The following is a 12,188-nucleotide window of genomic DNA, read 5'->3' as shown; positions in this document are numbered from 1 at the left end:
GTGAGAGAGGGCCTCCTTGTCTTGTGCCAGTTTTTAAAGGGAATGCTTCCAGTTTTTGCCCATTCAGTATGATATTGGTTGTGGGTGTGTCATAAATAGCACTTATTATTTTGAGATACATCCCATCAATACCTAGTTTATTGAAGAGTTTTTAGCATGAAGGATTGTTGAATTAAAACAGCAAAAGCAATGGCAACAAAAGCCAAAATTGACAAATAGGATCTAATTAAACTAAAGAGCTTCTGCACAGCAAAAGAAACTACCATCAGAGTGAACAGGAAACCTACAGAATGGGAGAAAATTTTTGCAATCTACTCATCTGACAAAGGGCTAATATCCAGAATCTACAACGAACTTAAACAAATTTACAAGAAAAAAATCAAACAACCCCATCAAAAAGTGTGCAAAGGATATAAACAGACACTTCTCAAAAGAAGACATTTACACAACCAACAGAAACATGTAAAAATGCTCATCATCACTGGCCATCAGAGAAATGCAAATCAAAACCACAATGAGATACCATCTCACACCAGTTAGAATGGCGATCATTAAAAAGTCAGGAAACAACAGGTGCTGGAGAGGATGTGGAGAAACAGGAACACTTTTACACTGTTGTAAACTAGTTCAACCATTGTGGAAGACAGTGTGTGATTCCTCAAGGATCTAGAACTAGAAATACCATTTGACACAGTCATCCCATTACTGGGTATATGCCCAAAGGATTATAAATCATGCTGCTATAAAGACACATGCACACGTATGTTTACTGCGACAGTATTCACAATAGCAAAGACTTGGAATCAACCCAAATGTCCATCAATGATAGACTGGATTAAGAAAATGTGGCACATATACACCATGGAATACTATGCAGCCACAAAAAAGGATGAGTTCACGTCCTTTGTAGGGACATGGATGAAGCTGGAAACCATCATTCGGAGCAAACTATCACAAGGACAGAAAACCAAACACTGCATATTCTCACTAATAGTTGGGAATTGAATAATGAGAACACTTGAACACAGGGTGGGGAATATCACACACCAGGGCCTGTTGTGTGGTGGGGGAAGGGGGGAGGGATAACATTAGGAGATATACCTAATGTAAATGACAAGTTAATAGATGCAGCACACCAACATGGCACATGTATACATATGTAACAAACATGTGCACATTGTACATATGTACCCTAGAACTTAAAGTATAATAATAATAAATGAATTGTTTAAATCTTGAATTGGCAGGGCACTCCCATCTCCTCAAATATTCTTTATACTTGTTGGACATTTAAAATTTTGATTTACTTTTCTTTTTACAGAAAGACATTTGTAAATTTAGGTTTTTGTATTTTAAAAAATACTTTCTCAATTAGGTCTTTTATTATTACCTCTATTATAATTGTTCTGGTTTCTACCTTGACTAAATATAAAATCCTTAGGTTACATTTCTTTTTTCTTAGTGTGATGGATACACATTTATTTCTCATAGCTGGGTTTGAATTCCAGGCCCACGCCTCACTATGTACTTTTGAGAAAGTTAACCCCTCTGTGTCTTAGTTTCTTCCTCTGTAAAATGAAGATACTAGCACCTTCATTACAGAGTGGCTCTGAGGATTAAATTAGTTAATGCATTTAAAGTGCTTCTAACAGTGAATGAAATAGAGTAAGCACTCAAATATTAAGACCATGCAACTTTGATAAATCATAGCGACTATGAATTGATGTCTTAATAACTGACATTTCTCCTTTCCCCAAATAAGTAGCCCTGGAAAAATTGTTCAAAGTACTCAGTCTTCAGGAAAGTGCTGAATGTTGAACATTACCATGTTGTGATGATAATGGATGTCCTGGATTTGAATTTACCCTACTAAGTTAGTCTGTACTTTGTCATGGATGTTGGCAGAATACACTTGATAATTCCGGGACAAAAACAGAAGACTTTGTTATTTACAGCACAGTAAAAACATGAGCATCAGTGTCTTTTCCATCAGTTGCCCCCACTTTAAGTCTTACAGGGGCCACGCAATAGGGCCCAGGTCCATGCTCCACAACTTGTGGGTTTGTATCACAGCTGAGGAACACTGAGGTTCCAAAATCCAGCACTTTGAGGAAAAGCAGTAAGCAAACCATCCTCTTGTTTAAGAGTAGGGCTAAGACATTGCTTCATCCCTCCTAGTTTATCACTAGAAACATATACCTAAGAATAGGCCCAGGCAAGGAGCAATTAGGACCTTCCTTTCTGGGCATATGCAGCAAGACAAGTAGGAAAATAAGCCCAAGGACAACTGTCTTTTCCAACAGTATTCCAGGTGTGATATTTGGTTAATTTTTTTTGCCCTTTCTAGCTTTATGAAAAAAGTTTGGTAAATTCAGTTAACAACATTAAATTGATGTCTTCTGAGAAGGCTTCTCAGAGCCTTTACTGTACTATAAATATCTAAGAGGAAAAGTTAGTGTTTAGTGTTTAGTAAAGTTTTATGACCATGGATTCCTTTTCCTTAAGAATAATTACTTAGGAAGGCAGGGTACATTAAAAAAAAAAAAATCTTGGTTGTTACTATTCTGCTTGCTTCTAATTTATTTCCTGACTTCTCTTTTTAATCACTGTAAGATAGCCATACATTTATTTGATGCAAGATTATAAAGTTCCTAGGCCAATAAGGGGTACATATAAAATACCCAATATTTGAAATGCTGATGGTATTCCCTATTCTGTGGCTTTCACTGACATACTTACCTTAATCATCTGACCATAGTATTGAATGCATTGTTTTATCTTTGTGTACCACATGATACCTTTCTGGACTACACAGATACTTTTTGTAAGCAGAACACCAAATATTCCTTTAATTTCCTGCTATGCTATTCTAACATTCTTCTCTCACTCTTACATGTCAGATAACTTACTATTTAATCTTTCTTTATATTCAATACTTCATTCTCTGGCAAACTTTATTCAACATCTTAAAACGTTGGTGCTATCATTACTTACAGGAGTCATCTGTTAATGCCATGAAAACTTTGTTCATAAAAAGAATTTAAGGAGTACTCTTAGCTATTGCAGAGACAGCAGTGGTCCTTAATCTTTTCTGCCCCCTGCATATTTCAGACCCCTACAATTAAAAGTAATAATGCAATAAATACTGGCCAGTTGTCTGTGGATGGAAGTATCAGGCAATGAACATCAGGGGCATTGAAGAGCTATCACATCTTTGTCAACTGTTGCAATAACTGACAGTACAGAAGAGATCACACACTGCCATCAGCTTGGCTTCTTGAGTGACCGTGTAGAGGGCACCGCCAGGTCACAAATTTGAGACATGAGATATGGGAAGAAAGATTTTCTTTAGTTACGTTATAGCAAAAAGTGTATTGATTTTACCATATTTTACATAACAAAAGATCCTCCCCCAAACTGAAAGGTTTTCAGGTTGTCTTTGGAGCTACTAATAACCTATGCAAAACCTGTGTTAATAAATTTTGAAACTTTGTAGATCCTGATATTTGAAAATTTAGAATATGCTCTAGCAATGTTTACTAAATGGTATCCTTTAGAACACTAATTTTGGGATATGATAACAGATACTTTATGGAAAATTTGGTCCACTGGTGAAATATTTGGGTGCGTTGCTACATATATAAACATGATAAATGTTCCAATACATCATTATTCTTTTAAATCAATGTTTCTAAACTTAAGGATGGAATATATATATTTTTTTTCTATTAGATATTTGGAGTGGTGACTTACAGGATTTGGGAAATACCAAAATAGAGAAAAGTTTACTACTTCTCAGAAGGGCTGCCATGTGATAGAAGGATTCTGCATATTCCACATAGGTTAAGAATTCTAGGACATATGGGTACAAATACCAAGAAGATAAACCTGAACCTTAAATTCTGAATCATGGCAAAAACTTCTGTTACACATAAAATTTTGAAGCAGCAAAAGGGAGAAAAATACAAAACACATTATATATACATGCACATATATACAGTCACATGCATACATATATACACACATGCTCATGAGATGAAAGTCTTACTCTACAGAAGCCACTCTTGAAAGTCTGGAAGAGATGACTACACCACCAGATATGCAGACATTAATAGAGAGACACATAAAAAAGACAAAAGGAGGAAACATGACACCATCTAAGGAACACATTAATTCTTCAGTAACTGACCCAAAAGAAATGGAAATTTATGAATTGCCTGAGAAGGCATTCAAAACAATAATCTTAAGGAAATTCAGCAAGATGTAAGACAATATATAGTCAAGGAAATCGGAAAACAACTCATGATCTGAATGAGAAATTCAACAAAAAGATAGACGACACAAAAAAGAAGCAAACAGAAATATTGAAGATGAAGAATTCAATCAATGGAAGAGAGACAATTAATGGCTTCAACAGCAGACTAGATCAATCTTTTAAAAAAGAATCTGAATTTGAAGACACATCTTTTGAAATAAGTCAGAAAAAAGGAAAAAATGAAAAAGAGTAAAGACACCTACGGGAATTACAGAACACCATTAAGCAAACATATATTCATATTATGGGATTTCAAGAAGCAGAACAGTTAAAGAAAGGGACAGTCAGATTATTTAATGAAATAATTGCTGAAAAGTTTCCATCTTAGGAGAGATAGGGCATCCAGATCCATGAAACTCAAAGGTGCTTGAATAGATTCAATACAAATCTTTACTGAGACGCATTACAATCAAACTGTCAACAGTGAATTACAAAGAGAATTCTAAAAGTAGCAATAGAAAAGTATCAAATCAGGCACTTTGGCAAGATGGCCAAGTAGGAACAGTTCTGGTCTGCGCCTCTCAGCGAGATCAACGCCAAAGGTGGGTAATTTCTGCATTCCAACTGAGGTACCTGGCTCATCTCATTGGGACTGGTTAGACAGTGGGTGCGGCCCACAGAAGGCGAGCCAAAGCAGGGTGTGGCATTGCCTCACCCAGGAAGCACAAGGGGTCAGGGAATACCCTCCCTTAGCCAAGGGAAGTCATGAGGGACTGTGCCATGAGGAATGGTGCACTCCAGCCCAGATACTACACCTTTCCTATGGCCTTCACAACCACCACAGAACAGGAGATTCCCTCAGGTGCCTACACCACCAGGGTCCTGGGTTTCAAGCACAAAACTGGCCGGCTGTTTGGGCAGACACGGAGCTAGCTGCAGGAGACTTTTTCATACCCCAGAGGTGCCTGGAACACCAGTGAGACAGAACCGTTCACTCCCCTGGAAAGGGGGCTGAAACCAGGGAGCCAAGTGGTCTAGCTCAGCAGATCCCATCCCCACGAATCTCAGCAAGCTAAGATCTACTGGCTTGAAATTCTGGCTGCCAGCACAGCAGTCTGAAGTTAACCTGGGATGCTAGAACTCAGTGGGAGGAGGGGTGTCTGCCATTACTGAGGCTTCAATAGGTGGTTTTCCCCTCACAGTATAAACAAAGATGCCTGGAAGTTCAAACGGGGTGGAGCCCACCACAGCTTGGCAAAGCCGCTGTGGCCAGAGTGCCTCTCCAGATTCCTCCTCTCTGGGCAGGGAATCTTTGAAAAAAAGGCAGCAGCCCCACGTAGGGGCTTATAGATAAAACCCCATCTCCCTGGGGCAGAGCACCTGGGGGAAGGGACAGCTGTCGGCACAGCTTCAACAGACATAAATGTCCCTGCCCGCCAGGACTGAAAAGAGCAGCAGATCTCCTAGCACAGCGTTCAAGCTCTGCTAAGGGACAGACTGCCTCCTCAAGTGGTTCCAACCCCTGTGTATCCTGACTGGGAAACACCTCCCAGCAGGGGTCAACAGACACCTCATAAAGGAGAGCTCCAGCTGGCATCTGGAGGGTTCCCCCCGGGACGAATCTTCCAGAGGAAGGAACAGGCAGCAATCTGCTGTTCTGCAGCCTCTGCTGGTGACACCCAGGCAAACAGGGTCTGGAGTGGAACTCCAGCAAACTCCAGCAGACCTGCAGCAGAAGGACCTGTTAGATGGAAAACTAACAAACAGAAAGGAATAGCATCAACACCAACAGAAATGATATCCACTCAGAAACCCAATTGGAAGGTCACCCACATCAAAGATCAAAGGTAGATAAATCCACAAAGATGAGGAAAAACTAGCACAAAAAGGCAAAAATTCCAAAAACTAGAATGCCTCTTCTCCTCCAAAGGATCACATCTCCTCACCAGCAAGGGAAGAAAACCGGATGGAGAATGAGTTTAACGAAGGGACAGAAGTAGGCTTCAGAAGGTGAGTAATAACAAACTCCTCCAAGCTAAAGGAGCATGTTCTAACCCAATGCAAGGAAGCTAAGAACCATGAAAAAAAGGTTAGAGGAATTTCTAACTAGAATAACCGGTTTAGACAAGAACACAAATGACCTGATGGACTGAAAAACACAACACGAGAACTTCATGAAGCATACACAAGTATCAATAGCCGAATCGATCAAGTGGAAGAAAGGATATCAGAGACTGAAGATCAACTTAATGAAATAAAGTGTGAAGACAAGATTAGAGAAAAAAGAATGAAAAGGAATGAACAAAGCCTCCAGGAAATATGGGACTATGTGAAAAGACCAAACCTACGTTTGAGTGGTGTACCTGGAAGTGACAGGGAGAATGAAATCAAGTTGGAAAACACTCTTCAGGGTGTTATCCAGGAGAACTTCCCCAACCTAGCAAGACAGGCCAACATTCAAATTCAGGAAATACAGAGAACACCATAAAGATACTCCTTGAGAAGAGCAACCCCAAGACACATAATCATCAGATTCACCAAGGTTGAAAGGAAGGAAAAAGTGTTAAGGGCAGCAAGAGAGAAAGGTTGTGTTACCCACAAAGGGAAGCCCAACAGACTAATAGTGGATCTATCTGTAGAAACCCTACAAGCCAAAAGAAAGTGGGGGCCAATATTCTACATTCTTAAAGAATTTTCAACCCAGAATTTCATATACAGCCAAACTAAGTTTCATAAGTGAAGGAGAAATAAAATCCTTGACAGATAAGCAAATGCTGAGAGATCTTGTCACCACCAGGCCTACCTTACAAAAGCTCCTGAAGGAAGCACTAAACATGGAAAGGAAAAACCGGTACCAGCCACTGCAAAAAACATGCCAAATTGTAAATACCATCAACACTATGAAGATACCGTAACAACTAATGGACAAAATAACCAGCTAATTGATCCTAATGACAGGATCAAATTCACAAATAACAATATTAACCTTAAAGGTAAATGGGCTAAATGCCCCAGTTAAGACACAGACTGGCAGATTGGATAAAGAATCAAGACCCATCAGTGTGCTGTATTCAGGAGACCCATCTTATGTGCAAAGACACATGTAGGCTCAAAATAAAGTGATGGAGGAATATTTACCAAGCAAATAGAAAGCAAAAAAAAAAAAAAAAAAAAAAGCAGGGGTTGCAATTCTAGTCTCTGATAAAACAGACTGTAAGTCAACAAAGATCAAAAGAGACAAAGAAGGCCATTACATAATGGTAAAGGGAACAATGCAACAAGAAGAGCTAACTATGCACCCAATACAGGAGCCCCCAGATTCACAGAGCAAGTTCTTAGAGACCTCCATTAGACTCCCACACAATAATAGGGAGACTTTGACACCCCACTGTCAATATTAGACAAATCAACAAGGCAGAAAATTGACAAGGATATTCAGGACTTGAACTCAGTTCTAGACCAAGTGGACCTGATAGACATCTATGAAACTCTCCACCCAAAAACAGAATATACATTCTCCTCAGCACCACATTCCACTTATTCTAAAATTGACCACATAATTGGAAGTAAAATACTCCTCAGCAAATGCAAAAGAACAGAAATAATAACAAACAGTCTCTCAGACCACAGTGCAATCAAATTAGAACTCAGGGTTAAGAAACTCACCGAAAAATCACACAACTACATGGAACCTGAAAAACCTGCCCCTTAATGATTACTGGGTAAATAACAAAATTAAGGCAGATATAAATAAGTTATTTGAAACCAGTGAGAACAAAGACACAACTTACCAGAATCTCTGGGACACAGCTAAAGCAGTGTTTGGAGGGAAATTTATAGCACTAAATGCCCACAGGAGAAAGTGGGAAAGATCTAAATTGACACCCTAACATCACAATTAAAAGAACTAGAGAAGTAGCAGCAAACAAATTCAAAAACTAGCGGAAGACAAGAAATAACTAAGATCAGAGCAGAACTGAAGGAGATAGAGACACGAAAAACCCTTTTAAAAAAATCAGTGAATCCAGGAGCTAGTTTTTTGAAAAGATTAACAAAACAGATAGACCGCTAGCCAGACTAAATGAAGAAGTGAGAAGAATCAAATAGGTGCAATAAAAAATGACAAAGGGGGTATCACTACTGATCCCACAGAAATACAAACTACCATCAGAGAATACCATAAATACCTCTATGCAAATAAACTAGAAAATCTAGAAGAAATGGTAAATTCCTGGACACACACACCCGCCGAAGTCTAAACCAGGAAGAAGTCAAATCCCTGAATAGAACAATAACAAGTTCGGAAATTGAGGCAATAATTAATAGCCTACCAACCAAAAAAAAGTCCAGGACCAGATGGATTCACAGCCGAATTCTACTAGAGATACAAAGAGGAGCTGGTACCATTCCTTCTGAAACTATTCCAAACAACAGAAAAAGAGGGGCTCCTCCTCAACTCATTTAATGAGGCCAGCATCGTCCTGATACCAAAACCTGGCAGAGACACAACAAAAAAATAAAATTTCAGGCCAATATCCCTGATGGACATTGATGTGAAAATCCTCAATAAAATACTAGCAAACCAAATCCGGTAGCACATCAAAAAGCTTATCCACCATGATTGACTTGGTTTCATTCCTGGGATGCAAGGCTGTTTCAACATATGCAAATCCATAAATGTAATCCATGACATAAACAGAACCAATAACAAAAACTACATGTTTATCTCAATAGATGCAGAAAAGGTCTTCAAAAAAATTCAACACCCCTTCATGCTAAAAGCTATCAATAAACTAGGTATTGATGGGACATATCTCAAAATAATAAGAGCTATTTATGACACACCCACAGCCAATATCAAACTGAATGGGTAAAAACTGGAAGTATTCCCTTTGAAAACTGGCACAAGACAAGGATGCCCTCTCTCACCACTCCTATTCAACATAGTATTGGCAGTTCTGGCCACGGTCAGGCAAGAGAAAGAAATAAAGGGTCTTCAGATAGGAAAACAGGAAGTCAGATTGTCTCTGTTGGCAGATGACATGATTGTATATTTAGAAAACCCCATCGTCTCAGCCCAAAATCTCCTTAAGCTGATAAACAACTTCAGCAAAGTCTCAGGATACAAAATCAATGTGCAAAAATCACAAGCATTCCTGTACACCAACAATAGAAAAACAGAGAGCCAAATCATGAGTGAACTCCCATTCAAAATTGCTACAAAGAGAATAAAATACCTAGGAATACAACTTACAGGGGATGTGAAAGACCTCTTCAAGGAGAACTACAAACCACTGCTCAAGGAAATAAGAGAGGACAAAAACAAATGGAAGAACATTCCATGCTCATGAATAGGAAGAATCAATATCATGAAAATGTCCATACTGCCCAAGGTAATTTATAGATTCAGGGCTATTCCCATTGAGCTACCATTGACCTTCTTCACAGAATTAGAAAAAACTACTTTAAATTTCATATGAAACCAAGAAAGAGCCTGTATAGCCAAGGTAATCCTAAGCAAAACAAACAAAGCTGGAGGCATCACGCTACCCAAATTCAAACTATACTACAAGGCTACAGTAACCAAAACAGCATGGTATTGGTACCAAAACAGTTATATAGACAAACGGAACAGAAAGAGGCTTCAGAAATAACACCACACATCTATAACCATCTGATCTTTGACAAACCTGACAAAAACAAGCAATGGGGAAAGTATTCCCTATTTAATAAATGGTGTTGAGAAAACTGACTAGCCATATGTAGAAAGCTGAAACTGGATCCCTTCCTTACACCTTATACAAAAATTAACTCAAGATGAAATCAAAACTTAAACGTAAGACCTAAAACCATAGAAACCCTAGAAGAAAACCTAGACAATATCATTCAGGACATAGGCATGTATAAAGACTTCATGACTAAAATACCAAAAGCAATGGCAACAAAAGCCAACATTGACAAATAGGATCTCATTAAACTAAAGAGCTTCTGCACAGCTAAAGAAACTATTATCAGAGTGAACAGGCAACCTACAGAATGGGAGAAAATTTCTGCAATCTATTCATCTAACAAATGGCTAATATGCAGAATCTACAAAGAACTTAAACAAATTTACAATTAAAAAAACATCAAAAGGTAGGCGAAGGATATGAACAGACACTTCTCAAAAGAAGACATTTATGCAGCCAACAAACACATGAAAAAAGGCTCATCATCATTGGTCATTAGAAAAATGCAAATCAAAACCACAGTGAGACACTATCTCATGCCAGTTAGAATAGTGATCATTAAAAAGCCAGGAAACAACAGATGCTGGAGAGGATGTGGAGAAATAGGAACACTTTTACACTGTTGGTTGGAGTGTAAATTAGTTTAGCCACTGTGGAAGACAGTGTGATGATTCCACAAGGATCTAGAACCAGACATACCATTTGACCCAGCAATCCTACTACTGGGTATATACCCAAAGGATTATAAATCATTCTACTATAAAGACACATGTACATGTCTGTTTATTGCGGCACTATTCACAATACCAAAGACTTGGAACCAACCCAAATGCCCATCAATGATAGACTGGATTAAGAAAATGTGGCACATATACACCATGGAACACTATGCAGCCATAGAAAAGGATGAGTTCATGTCCTTTGCAGGGACATGGATGAAGCTGGAAACCATCATTCTCAGCAAACTAACACAAGAACAGAAAACCAAACACCACATGTTCTCACTGATAAATGGGAGTTGAACAATGAGAACAATGGACTCAGGGAGGGGAACGTCACACACTGGGACCTGTCAGTGGGTGGTGGGGTAGGGAAGGGATAACATTAGGAGAAATACCTAATGTAGATGCTGAGTTGATGGGTGTGGCAAATCACCATGGCATGTGTATACCTATGTAACAAACCTGCACATTCTGCACATGTATCCCAGAACTTAAATTTTTAAAAAAGTATCAAATCAAATATAATGAAGTCTGCATTAGACTATCAGTAAATTTCTCAGCAGAAACCTTGCAGACCAGGAGAAAGTTGGATGACATATTCAAAGTTATAAAAGAAAAAAAAAAACCTTTCAGCTAAGAATACTATACTCAACACAGTTGTCAATAGATGAGAACAAACTGAAGGATTCATTATCAGTAGAACTACTTTACAAGAAATGCTTAAGGGAGCTCTTAAAGTGAAAACAAAAGGACAATAATTACTGTAACGAATACATATGAAAGTATAAAGCTCACTGGTAGAGGTAAATACATAAATCAAGAATATTTCAATACTGGAAGGGTGTATAAATCATACATTTCTGTAATATAAAGATGAAAAGTCAGAATGGTCAGAAATGACTAAGACTATCATAAGTTGTTATTAAATACACAATATAAAAAGATGTAAATTTTGACACTAAAAACAAATTGTGGTGATGGGAGGGACAAAAGTCTAGAGCTTTTATGTTCAACAGAAATTAAGATGTTATCTGCTTTAAAAAGTAGATTATAAGGATGGGCATAGTGGCTCATGCCTGTAATCTGAGCACTTTGGGAGGCCAACGCAGGCCGATCACCTGAGGTCAGGAGTTCAAGACCAGCCTGGCCAACATGGTGAAACCCCATCTCTACTAAAAATAAAAAAGTTAGCTGGGTGTTGTGGCATGCACCTGTAATCCCAGCTACTCGGGAGGCTGAGGCACAAGAATTGCTTGAACCCTAGAGGCAGAGGTTGCAGTGAGCCGAGTTCACGCCATTGCACTCCAGCCTGGGTAACAAGAGCGAAACTCAGTCTCAAAAAAAAAAAAAAATTAACTACAAGATTTTATACATAAGCCTACTGGTATCCACAAAACAAAACAAAAAAAGATAGCAGATATACAAATGATAACCAGAAAAATCAAAGCTTAACAAACCTCAGAAAATTATCAATTCACAAAT

The sequence above is a fragment of the Chlorocebus sabaeus genome, chromosome 21 (genome assembly GCF_047675955.1).
Source record: "Chlorocebus sabaeus isolate Y175 chromosome 21, mChlSab1.0.hap1, whole genome shotgun sequence".
Taxonomy (NCBI): domain Eukaryota; kingdom Metazoa; phylum Chordata; class Mammalia; order Primates; family Cercopithecidae; genus Chlorocebus; species Chlorocebus sabaeus.
This window is presented reverse-complemented; position numbering follows the sequence as displayed.